At 36.9% G+C, this 13,309-nt stretch overlaps 1 pseudogene; it reads right to left on the minus strand.

Moving 5' to 3' along the window:
• Positions 1 to 327: 327 nt before the first annotated feature.
• LOC107743072 (FAST kinase domain-containing protein 5-like) lies at positions 328 to 2,103 on the minus strand (annotated as a pseudogene).
• Positions 2,104 to 13,309: the final 11,206 nt, after the last annotated feature.

The raw sequence follows: 13,309 nt of genomic DNA on the forward strand, positions 1-13,309 counted from the left end.
GTTTATATATTAAATATATTTATATATAATATAAAATATAAGAATATAAATATATGAATGTATATACATGCAAATATTTTCAAAATATATACTGTATGGGTGTATGTATTTATATAGACATAATAAATATACACAGTACACACACATATATTATGTAAACAAAAACTTTGATTTTGGATGCGATTAATCGCGATTAATCGTTTGACAGCACTATTGACAATACAATCACATAATCGTTTAATCAAAACAACAACAAAAAAACACCAATGCTGTGGTTAACTATGAAGCAGAAATGTTAGCCGTATGTTGAGTAACACCTGGTAGTTTGTATATGTAGAGAAATCAATCAGTCTATTTTTTAGAGTCAGAACAGCTGAATATCTTGCAGTGCAGATAGGCGAGTTTCTCGGCATAAGAGCGTTGCAGCAAGGGAAACCCTTCCCAATGAGGCAACTCTACGACTCTGTATCCAGCCAGCGCCAATTGTCTCCTTTTGAGTGCATGTAATCCAAGCAACTGCTCAGTCCTGTCGCAATAGTGGATCCTATGTGTCACTTGAACAGCAAGTCTCTGAATCGATGGTTTAGAATCGTCCAGGTGAGACGAATGCTTTCGGGATTTGGTCAGCGCCATCAGAAGATCGTCTGTCAAGTCAATACCCACATTGAAAATACTTTCTCTCTCATGGACCGGTTCGACGGTGTAAATCTCTGGATTTTGGAAGAACTGGTTAGATGGCTGCACTGGAGTCTTTCGTGTATCAGTTAGTTGAGCTAGTAGGTCGTCAGTTATGGTGACTCCAGAGAGCCTTGCATTCAAGTTTTGAGAGGCGAGATTTTGTTGGCAATGTCCGGAGGATACAGGAACAGGCTGGTCATTTCGGTCTAAGTGCACTTCCAGATCAATCGAGCGCAAGAATCATGTGTTTGCGCACAAACATCTCTCCACCCAGAAGATTCCGCAACACATCTTCAGCCTCGAGCACCTCGGGCTTCTGGCAGATATCCGATTGAGTGAAATCCCACAGCTGTTTGGTCACTTCTTCCCGAATTGCAAGACTAAGTCTTGGGACTGTCGACTTGGGCAACTCCAAGCCTACAGGTGAATAAGTCTTTCTTCAGCTCAAGCTCTTTGGAATTACAAGCCTTGTTGACAAACTCTGCGCTTAAAGCCAGACTGAGCAGGTCTTCGGGGAATAGTCCGGCAAAAGCAAGTCCGAGCAGAGCGGTCAACAGATGTTCGGGGTATCGTTGAAACTCAGCTTGGCGTTCTCATAAGATCGCAGTGAGACACAGATAAAGGTTGGGACATTGGACTCCTAAAGTCCCAAAGGAGTAAGGACTCAAGGGGTTGAACCAGGTGTATCCGGACATCTCCTGCCTTCTCCGATTATGTACAAGAGTTGAACCAACTCTGGAACACCCATCTGGTTGAAGTTTCGGCTCACGCTGTCAAAGAGCATCTCGAGGTACTTAGGAACAACTTGACCAAGGCATCGCCACAAGTCGGCCGTGAGCAGCAACTGGTGAAGCTCAGTCTCGCCGACAGAACTCAGTTTCGTACAATCCCAGAATGCTATGGGATTGAGGCAAGCCTAAGTTCACGAAGGCCCTCAGCGCATCCAATAACTGCGGCGTCGTGAAGCTTTGCAGGATCTCCACGTTGTACCGCAGGAGTGTGTTGAATCTTGTCGCCCCTTACGACCGCGGCCTGTTCTTGGGGAATCTGACCAAGTTTGGACAAGAAATTGGTTACTTCTGAAGGTTCCATGTTGTCTTTTTGTACCGTGACTTTATGAAGAACTAACAAGGCTTCATTGAGGTCTACAGTAGACGAGCGTTGGGATGGGTCATGGGTCATGTTGCGGTATTCAGACCGACATCTCTGAAAGGCTTGTGGGTCGCTGTTGTTGTTTGGCTCTTTGGTGGCGTTTGGGGTTGGAACGGATGTTGCTCGGTTGTTTAACAGCGTGTTCTTGGTGCTGGAGAGCCATCTTGAGGCAGTGATAATGTATGGGCTACGCTGCTGTTGGAAAGCAGTGTTTAAGGGGAGATTACAAAACAATTCTTCTTCAGTTTCTGAGTGGCCCACGGTAGAGGAACGTTAGGATCTAAAGATGGAAACGCATTGCACGTGGGCATAAAGACGGCGCTTTGCCACATGATAAAACAGCACTGTTGCAGACATCAACAGCAGGTACTGGAAAGGATCATAAAAGGGATTTTTTGTTTTTAATTTGAACGACCAACGGTGTTAACGCTCACTTTTAATGTTCTTCTGAACAAAAACAAATTCTGGCTAAATTATTGTTATGCAACATTTCTAGAAAAGCTGCAGCAAATGTGAAATATTCCAGTTAAATCTGCAAAACAGGAACAAAAATCCATTCAAATATGATGCCTTTATGCATCTCATAAGTTTTGACAAATTGTACCATCATTGGCTCTCGCGTCTCAAGACTAGTCAACTCAATGATAGCAAATGAAATACACAAGATGATACACAAGCTTGCTGAAATGCAAAGATTTTACACAATGTAGATCAGCCAGGTGATTAAAAACAATATTTTAACTGTCAAAAATTGTCTAAAATATTGTCACTATTCAATATGAATATTTAATGTTTTAAGTTAAAGATTAAGAGGGTGTATGATTTTTTAAAAAATGTGCATGAATAAATCTTGTATAATGAATATTGTAATAAGTTAAATAAATAATTAATAAATAATTTAAAAATTAATAAATAATTGGAATTTTTATTTCATGGTGACTTTAAATTTGGGTCTGTGCATGCTTTTACAAGACTTAAATTTTAAGAAAAAATAGTCTATTTATCCAATGCAGACCTATGTTTTTTTTGGGTCACTTTTGAGTTTGATAGCAAATGCTTCTAGTCATTATTAGTGAATGGAAAAGAGCAGCCAGGACATTATATATCATAAATAAAAAATACATAATATTAATTTCGGAACAATCTATTTCATCTATTACATTTGCGATTCTGTACTTTCAACTGACTGACACAGAAGAGACCATAAACAGACCATAAACGACCATATAATATGAGGAGATTCTCGTGTCATTTAATAAACCCAACAACAGATTCACTATTTCGCTTCGTTAAACAAGAATTTAATCCAGTTGTAACAACTGAATTTCACATTAATTTTCGCCGAAATAAAGGCTTCTTACATGTGGGTTTAAAAAAACAAGAAAATTAAAAGTGAGATATTTAAAGCTTGATTTCCGTGCGGCGAAACGGCTTTAATCAAACATAAATTACCGCACGTCCTTCACACTAGCGCAACTCATTCAGTCATGTGTAAAATATCAAACTGAAAGAAACATATTTAGCGCGAATAACTGAGGAAATAATGCACGTACCTTCAGCGCGTGTATTGTACAGCACAATTACATATACATTTATATTAATAAATAAATGTATATTTTTTACAGTATTAACACCCAGTAGGCACCGGACGTCTATGTGACGTCAGGTTGACGTTGGACATGATGTCAGATAGACGTTGCATTTTGGTTGAAAATGAAAATCGGGTTGACGTCAATATTTGACGTCAATTTGACGTTGACTCAACATTGGATTTTGGTTACACAACCTAAAAACAACAAAATATCAATGTCAGCTGACGTCGGTATTGGACATCAATTTAACATTGAATTTTGGTCACTCGACGTCGCAACCGAAATTTAACCAAATATCAATCTTATCTTATGACGCTGTATGCCTGCTGGGCAGTAATTGTGCAATACAATACACATAATAAATATATATATAAATTTTTTTTATTTTTTTTTAATTTATGATTTTTTAGTTTTAACAGTAATTTTAAAACACCATATATTCTATAACATGTTTGTAAGGAACAAATCTAAAATCTAAACACACAAATCACAAACAAGATAAAAATGTAAGCAATTAGTTATTTAAAATAACAATTTCTGCTGTAGTTTAATTCACTTTGCAGGTTTTTATTTTACCTAATATTTCATAAAAGGATGCGTGCCGTCTCATTGGGAGTTGAGAAATTTGATAATTTGATAATTTGTCATTTCAGTAATTGTACATCAAGTGTAGGCTACTCAACATGTGGACAAGAGACAAATTTCTTATTCACATCTTTATTATTTAAATTAATATTTGCTAAGATATGCTCTTCTCACGCAAATTCTGAAAATAGAACGAAAGGGAAAAAATGAAATGTTTACAAAAACTGATCGAGAAAAGGGAAAAGAAGACATACCGGACTCTCGAATGTATGACTTTACCGTAATATAACCGATCGAAGGTTTTAAGATTCATATATGTATATTATACTCCTATATTAATAGTTTTGAAAAATAAAAGCTGACATGTCAGTCTCATTACACGCATTAGCTCGGTATATTTGGATAGAATAGTTCTGTACACATAAGGAACAGTGATATTTACATGCAGTCGACTGCCTTTGTCTCTACCAAGAACACAACAGAAGCACATAGCAGCAAATGTGGCCAGAGACAGCAGAGACAGTGTGGCTTCTCTCGTAACAACACCTAGTGTCATAAAGCTGCAATGATTATCTCAAATATGATAGAATAGAAGACGCACGAGCGCTGGGAGAGACGCTCCAGAATAGAGTTCCACATCAACCTTTCTATTGCATTTCTACAGTTGAGGGAAATTAATCGCTTGTTTGTGCTTGTTTCCGATATGCAAAAGAGAGGGAATCTCTCTCACGGGGTGGCTGTGTTAAAGAAATATCAGTGAAAGTCTTCGATTTGGTTCAGTGGAATAACTTCTGTAACTTATTTCAAGACTTTGTGACAAAAGGTGTTCTGTAAAATGCTACCAATAGCGTTTGTCCCTCGTCAGAGCTTGTAGTGCATTTGTTATCTGGCCGTGTTCGGAAAAACATACAAGCATACGACTTGTGCTGTTTCTATACAAGAGAGCACACTGCATACTGCACACTGCATACTACATACTGCACGCTTGACCGTCTATTTCCAGTGTGATGACAGAACCGTCCTCATACAATCCTTCTTGATTTGATTAGATGCTTTTACACAGATTTGTATTAAAAAAGCAACATAGCAGTTTTTATTCATAAGACGCTTAATGTGTCATTTAAAAAAAAAATAGTGAGTATACAGTGCACGTGGCATTCTACGGACGCTTACTTCTGCAACAGAATAAAGAAATAAAAAAGGTAAGTGCGATTTTTTTTAAATCTCACAATTCTGAACTGTTTTAATATAAATACAAACTTGGGTCCCACTTTATATTAAGTGTCCCTAATACCTGTGTACTTACATAGTAACTAGATGTGTACTTAGTTTTTAACCACAGTGTAAGTACACATTGCTACATAGTATCTAGAGCTGTAATATTTCTGTAACTACACACATGTAACAACCCTCCGAATGGTTTGTGTAAGTACAAATGTGTAACAGGACATATATAACTACATTTTGTAACAACAATATGTATAAGAATAATTGGAACAATTTAATCCAGGGGGTGGAGATGGGTAGGTTAAGGGATATGTAAAGTGGGAGGAGTTAATATAAAGTGTAACATTCTGGACACCAACCACAATTTATATGTAAAGCCTAACTTACTGGCTGCTGCTGTGTAACATCAGAGTAATTACATGGTAAATCCATAGGAATTGTTTACTTAATATAAAGTGTAACACTTTCTTTACCAAAAAGTGCTGTTAGTCCTGTTACACATTTGTACTTTCATTACCAAAAAGTGTTGTGTTACCAATGTCCTGTTACACATTTGTATTTACACATACCATTTTGTAATTGTGAGAAAAAAAAAGTAAGGATTTTGAGATAAAAATACATTTATTTTTTTATTCCGTGGCAGAAACGAGCTTGACTTTTTATCTCTGCATTATGAGTTTATTATATATTTTATAATTCTGAGTTTATATCTCGCAATAATAATAATTCTTCGTTTTCTCAGAATTGCAAGATGTAAACATGCAACTGGGAAAATAAGTCAGAATTGTACGATAAAAAGTCATAGTTAGCTTGACTATTTTTTCTCACAATTTTGAATTCGTATCTCACAATTCAGAGCCAGAAAAATATCAGAATTGTGAGATAAAAAGTAAAAATTGCTAGAATTGCAAATACAAATTTGTATTGCAAGATTATACATCACAATTTTTAGTTTATATCTCGCAATAATGACTTTATATTTCACAATTCTCACAAGTTTATATCTCGCTATTCTGACATTTCGTCTCACGTTAATGACTTTATATCTCACAATTCAGTAATAACTCTCAGTTCTGAAAAAAGTCAGAATTGTAAGATACGTTAAAGATAATTTTCAATTGTTTTTCACATTTTCAATTGATAATCTCACAATTTCTGACGTCATTTTTGAGAAATGAATTGCAAGAAAAGTCAATTTATATAAATAGATAAAAAGTTGCAATTACCCTTTTTTTTTTTTGCAAACTGCAAGTTTATATCTCAAAGGACTTCAGACTTTCCTGCAAGTTTTACATCTTGCAATAATGACTTTATATCTCATAATTCAAATCTTGTAATTCTTCATTTTCTCAGAATTGCAAGGACAAAAGTCAGATGTGCAAGATTTAAACTCGTAACTGCAAGAAAAAAGGCAAGAATTGAGATGAAAAAAAAAAGTCAGAATGATTTTGCATTTTGACCAAATTTCCCATTCAGTCATCACACTGTTAATGCAAAGTCAATCCATACACTTTGCATTGTGGGAAACAGTATCGAGCCGAGTGTGCTCTGTTGTATACGACAGAATATACACACTGCAGAAACAGTACGCGTCGTATAACAATCTCAGTCTTCACAAACCCTTCAAATATTCCACGTGATTTCTGTGCACTCTGCACTTACTTCAACACATTTAAATCAATCTACTGCATATGACATTTTTAAAGTCAAATATTCTAAATGATACTTTCAGGAAGCATACATTGACACATATTATATGCTCTTTTTGGAAGAATGCAAAGTCATAATCAAATATAATCCGTTGACTCATTCCAGATCGACCCGTCGCCCTCTGCACAGTTTTGGCTCAGCCGCTGTCCATAAGTCTAGCAGCTTCATCAACCAAACCTCATTCAGTAGCTGTTGTTCACAACAACCGAGTCCTCAGTTTAAAAGCAGGATGGTCTGAGACCGAAGCGACAGGTGCACTAACATATTGACTTATTGTTTCGTTCTAGTTTACTCTACGTAGCTCAAAACATAGAAAAGGGCAAAAACAACATTCAGGTGATACAGTACGTTCTGAGTTGAAATGAATACACGTCCTCCGCCGCTGCTTTGGGCAATAGAGCAGGAGGGTTGAGCGCTCCTCTGTCCCACACCAGGCCTCGGCCTCCAAACATACTCTATACGAGCACACGGATGCAAACAACAGCTCATTTCACTGTATTCTGAGAAGAGCCATTCATTATGCGTCGCAACAATGTATTCTGCGTCTGATACGCTACCATTCAAAAGCTCAGGGTCAGTACGATTGAATACTTTTATTCATCAAGGACGCCTTAAATTGATCAAAAGTGACAGTAAAGACATTTATAATGTCAAAAAAATTCTATTTTAAATAAATGCTGTTCTTTTGAACTTCCTATTCATCTGTGAATCCTGAAAAATAAAATTATGATGGTTTCCATGAAAATTAAAACTGCTGACATAATAATCTGGATCATTACATCAACTTAATAATATTGATTGTACTTTAAACTGAAGTTTCTATTTTTATTACATCAATTTAATATTTTGCTTTTCTTTTTTTTTTTCATCATTAATATTGAGTGTAATTTACATTTCTGCATTGATTTTTAAATTTGTATTACATCGTTAATATTGAGTGTAATTTAAATAGAACTTTCTGTGTCACACCTGCCCCAGACAAGCAGGGCATCCTTGGACAGTCCTCGGAAGCAGTTCAGTTTTTGGATTGTACTGAATGCAGTTGTAATCAGGGATGCATTAGATCTCCGTCGACTCGATCCTCTCCAGTCGGGTCGGCACGGGCCACGGCGGAGCCAGCTGGTGCATCTCCGGCAGCTTCTTCTCCTCCGCCGGCGGGGGGGGAGAAAGTTAATAAAAAAATATATACTTACTGACCCCAAACTTTCAAACTGTAATTTATAATGTTACAGAAGCTTTCTATTTTAAATAAATGCTGTTCTTTTGAACTTCCTATTCATCTGTGAATCCTGAAAAATAAAATTATGATGGTTTCCATGAAAATTAAAACTGCTGACATAATAATCTGGATCAACTTAATAATATTGATTGTACTTTAAACTGAAGTTTCTATTTTTATTACATCAATTTAATATTTTGCTTTTCTTTTTTTTTTTCATCATTAATATTGAGTGTAATTTACATTTCTGCATTGATTTTTAAATTTGTATTACATCGTTAATATTGAGTGTAATTTAAATAGAACTTTCTGTGTTAATTGATCTTTTTATTCTGATTACATAGCTGAATACTGCATGTAATTTAAACTGAAATTTAAAATTGATGAAATATAAAATATTTAATATTGCATGTAATTTAAACTGAAATATCTGCATCAGCTGACCTTAAGTAATCAATTAAAAAATTGTGTTTATGCTACAAATGATCTAACTTAATGTAGTTTGTTGGTGAATGTAATTTTGCTACAAGTTGTCATAACTCAAAAACATTCATGCAAACTACTGCATTACTTTTTTTTTTGTTGAGCCAAGGCATTTGTTTTCAGAGTGTAGAATGATTTCTGAAGGATCATGTGACACTGAAGACTAGAATAATGACGTCGCAACAATACATTTTTATTCACATTTTGGCTATTCTAAATTGTAATAATATTTCACATTTTCTACCGTATTTTTGATCAATTAAATGCGGCCTTGCTGAGCAAAACAGACTTCTTTCAAAAGCATCAAATCTTCTGAATAATCTGTTTAGTTTGTTCTGCACCTCTGTGTATTTTCTGCGGCCCGACGAACATCGACATAAACACTCTTGAGACTAGCACTAAGATTTGGTCCTAAACGCGTCGCGCGTTGCGTCTGAGCACCATGCGAGATCTTCACTTTAAGAGAAACTCCCTGCAGTTTTAGTCTGGTGACTCTAGTTTTGATTGTTTGAATGCTGCAGAGTACAGAAGATGCCGTGATCACACAAGGATATTCCTAGGAACGATGGTGACTTCTTAATCGCCTAAACCCTCGCGAGCCTGTAAAAACACGAAGCTGAAACAGTCCGTGAATCCCCTGAGTGTTTTCCGCTTGGCAACTGACCTCCTCCTGATAAGGCCACACACACGCTCTCATAACTACCCAACGAACCTGCCCTCAACCCACACACCTGCCCCAGACAAGCAGGGCATCCTTGGACAGTCCTCGGAAGCAGTTTAGTTTTTGGATTGTACTGAATGCCACGGCTGGGGACAGAGTGATGGTCACAGGGACGGGGATGGAGAGGCTGACGGGCGATCCGGGCGAGATGCCCAGTTTGGCTCCGAGCTGGCCGACCCGTTCCTCCAGCGCCTGGTTCCTCTGCAGCGTCTCCACGTAGCTGAGCTGCAGCTGCGCCTGGTACTTCAGCACGCGCTCTTTCTCGTCCTGCCAGGTCTGGCGCTCCTGAGCGAAGGTGAGCGCCTGCCGCTCTCGCTGCTGCCGCTCCAGACGCAGCTCGCCCTGCAGTCGCTCCAGCTGCCGCCGCAGGTCGCCCGAATCCTGCCGCTGCGCCTTGGAGTCGTCGCTCTGCAGCGAGAGCATCGGGTCTGGCGCAGGGAGCGCAGGGAGGGACGTGCGCGTCTCCGGAGGGGACAGAAGACGCTCTCGGCTGCGGGAAGCCATATCGGTCAGGCTGGGCTCACTGGCTCGACTGGAGCTGCTGCTGAGTTCACTGAGGGCCTTCTTCAGCCGCGCCACCTCCGTCTCAAACGCGCTCAGCTTGTCTCGTAGCACTGTCACCTACAGACACAGAGAGGGAAATATCAAAGCCACTAGAAGGCAAGCCTGCAACCATCTGGCAGTACGAGGGAAAGGAGACCAAAGGGCGTTTTTTTGAATGGATGTCAATGGAGGAGAGGCTTCACTACGCTGAATACACGGCTGTTTAGAGGAAACGGCTTATTACAGATTCCAGATTTTCAAATAGTTGTATATCAGCCAAATATTGTCCTATACATCAATGGAAAGCTTATTTATTCAGCTTTCATATGATGTATAAATCTCAATTTCGAAAAATTGACACTTAAGACTGGTTTTGTGGTCCAGGGTCACATTTGTTTGTTTGTTGCAGTGAGAACATCATAATGTACAGATGTTTGTCTGTTTATTATCTGTACATTTGTTTTTATGATGTCTACATCATCACTTCAACTCACATCTAACATCATTTCTGTGTTGCAGTGATGCTTTTAGATTCAGTGTTGGTACCTCGGCCAGCATGGTCTGCAGCTCAGCCTCGCAGCGCTCCAGCTCCAGGGTTTTGGTGCAGAAGGACTCTTTGAGGCTGATCTCTGCCTCCTCTCGCTCTCTCAGCTGGGCGTTGAGGTCTTTCAGCTGCCCTCGCAGCGCCACCATCTCTCCGGACCGCTGCGTCACCTCGGCCTGACTATCCCGCAGCTGCTGCTTCAGCAGAGAGATCTCACCCACCTTCTGACACACCTGCACACACACATACAACTACTGTATAACACACTCCTGTGCAGTCGAAGCTATCGGGATATTTATACTGAATGACTCAAAAAAAAGTTTTTTTTTTTTTTTTTATATTTCACCATATTATTAATTACATTTCACCAAATATCTACTAATATTTGTTGCTATAAAAAAAATTTATTTGTTGCTATACAATACTGGTCAAAAGTTTGGAATAATTAAGAATTTTAACAGTTTTTGAGTTTCTTCTACTCATCAAGGCTGTATTTATTTGATCAAAAATACAGTAAAACAGTGAAATATTATTACAATTTAAAATAACTATTTTCTATGTGAATATCTGTTAAACTGTAATTTATTTCTGTGATGCGCAGCTGTATTTTCAGCATCATTACTCCAGTCTTCAGTGTCACATGATCTTCAGAAATCATTCTAATATGCTGATTATTATTATTGGTGCTCAATTATTTATAATGGTTATTTTATTATTGTTAATGTTGGAAATATTTTTTGTGGAAACTATGATACATTCAGGATTCTTTGGTTAAAAAAAGGTCAAAAGGGCAGCATTTATTTGAAATAGAAAATCTTTTGTAACATAAATTTATAAATGTCTTTACAGTTAGTTCGGATCAATTTAATACATCCTTGCCGAATAAAGGTTAAATATGTATATTTCGCTGTTATTGTAGATGTTTGGTGATTTTATGATTTACATATTGTACATATACATATTTAACCTTTATTCGGCAAGGATGTATTAAATTGATCGCTACAAAATTAAGTGAGATTTACACTTTAAAAACAAAATTATCTGTCAATGAGGTCAGAAAAATAAGCTTGTTTTCCCTTTGAATTAAGTTGATTTTTCTCACTTCATTTTGAAGTCGTTTTATCCTATGTTATTTTGCATCTCAAGTAAATTTATCTTTTTTAATTATGACTTGGTATGCCCTAATTTTGATTTTTTATCTCATAATTATGATTTGGTATGTCCTAATTTAGATTTTTTTTTATCCCATAATTATGACTTAGTATGTCATAGTTTTGACCGTAGCTGGAGCCCGTGTACGTGGGCAGACTGGTCAGAGAGTTCCTCCCGGAGTCCGACAGACTGCCCTGTACGGCCCGGCCCGCGCCACCGTGTGTCCCGGGACTGTCCTGGTTCGGACCGGCCTTCTCGCCGCCACTGCCTGGACCGGCCGTCCCGGAGCTGGTCTGGAGGGGACACACCAGGTTCTGCATGGAGTGAAAGCTCTTGGGCACCACAGGTTTGAAGGCTGATGGACGCACCAGAGAGTCATTGGTCTGCAGAGACACAAATTCATCTGAATGGTGGCATCAAACACAGAATTCATTTTTTGTTACTTCAATATAAACCGTATTTTAGTATAACTATATGTTGATATTTTTAATTAGCTTTTATTTTTAGATTTTATTGATTGATACATCATTGATACATTGATTTTTATGTCCTTTTGTCATTTTTATTGCGTGTATATATACACATACGTGACCCTGGAGCACAAAACCAGTCATAAGGGTCAATTTTTCGAAATTGAGATTTATACATCATCTGAAAGCTGAATAAATAATCTTTCCATTGATGTATGGTTTGTTAGGATAGGACAATATTTGGCTTGAGATACAACTATTTGAAAATCTGGAATCTGAGGGTGCAAAATATTTCAGTTAGTTGCAAGGCAACATTTCTTTCTAATTTTCATTTAAGCTTTTTAAAATTAAGTTTTTCAACCAGTATTTTAATCATGACATAAAAAGTCAAAATTATAAGATACTAAGATGAAATTCATAACTATTACCAAAAAAGTTGAAATTATGAGATAAGTATGGGATAAAATTCATAATTATGACAAAAAATTGAAATTGACGATATGTCATATTTTGCCTTTTTAGTCTCATAATTATGACTTAGTATGTCATAATTTTGACTTTTTATCTCATAATTATGGTTCAAAAGCTATCTCATAATTTCAAACTTTAATGGCATAATTATAACTTTTTATCTCATAATTATGATTTGGTATGTCCTAATTTAGATTTTTTTTATCCCATAATTTTGACTTAGTATGTCATAGTTTTGACTTTTTATCTCATAATTATGATTTAGTAGCTATCTCGTAATTTCAAACTTTAATGGCATAATTATAACTTTATGATTTAGTAGCCATCTCATATTTTCAACTTTTAAATGACAATTATGGCTTTTTATCTCATAATTATGACCTAATTTTGAATTCTGATGGACGCACCAGAGAGTCATTGGTCTGCAGAGACACAAATTCATCTGAATGGCGGCATCAAATACAGAATTCAGTTTTTTTTATTTTAGTATAACTATATGTTAATATTTTTTTGAATTAGCTTTTATTTTTATATTTTATTGATTTATTTATTCATTGATACATTGATTTTTTTATGTGCTTTTGCCATTTTTGGTTTGTACAGTGGTGGCCCAGGTTTGTACCTTTTTTGCCTTCAAAACATGATTTCATTTCATAATGTTCATGAAACATGCAGATGGTTGCTCTGAGCACAACAAATATCAGATGAAGTGAGTCGTACTGTTTTTATCCACTTTTAACTTTTGCTGCAATTATAGCAGAT

Source organism: Sinocyclocheilus rhinocerous, unplaced genomic scaffold (assembly GCF_001515625.1).
Source record: "Sinocyclocheilus rhinocerous isolate Xijiao unplaced genomic scaffold, SAMN03320098_v1.1 scaffold737, whole genome shotgun sequence".
In the NCBI taxonomy this organism is placed as follows: domain Eukaryota; kingdom Metazoa; phylum Chordata; class Actinopteri; order Cypriniformes; family Cyprinidae; genus Sinocyclocheilus; species Sinocyclocheilus rhinocerous.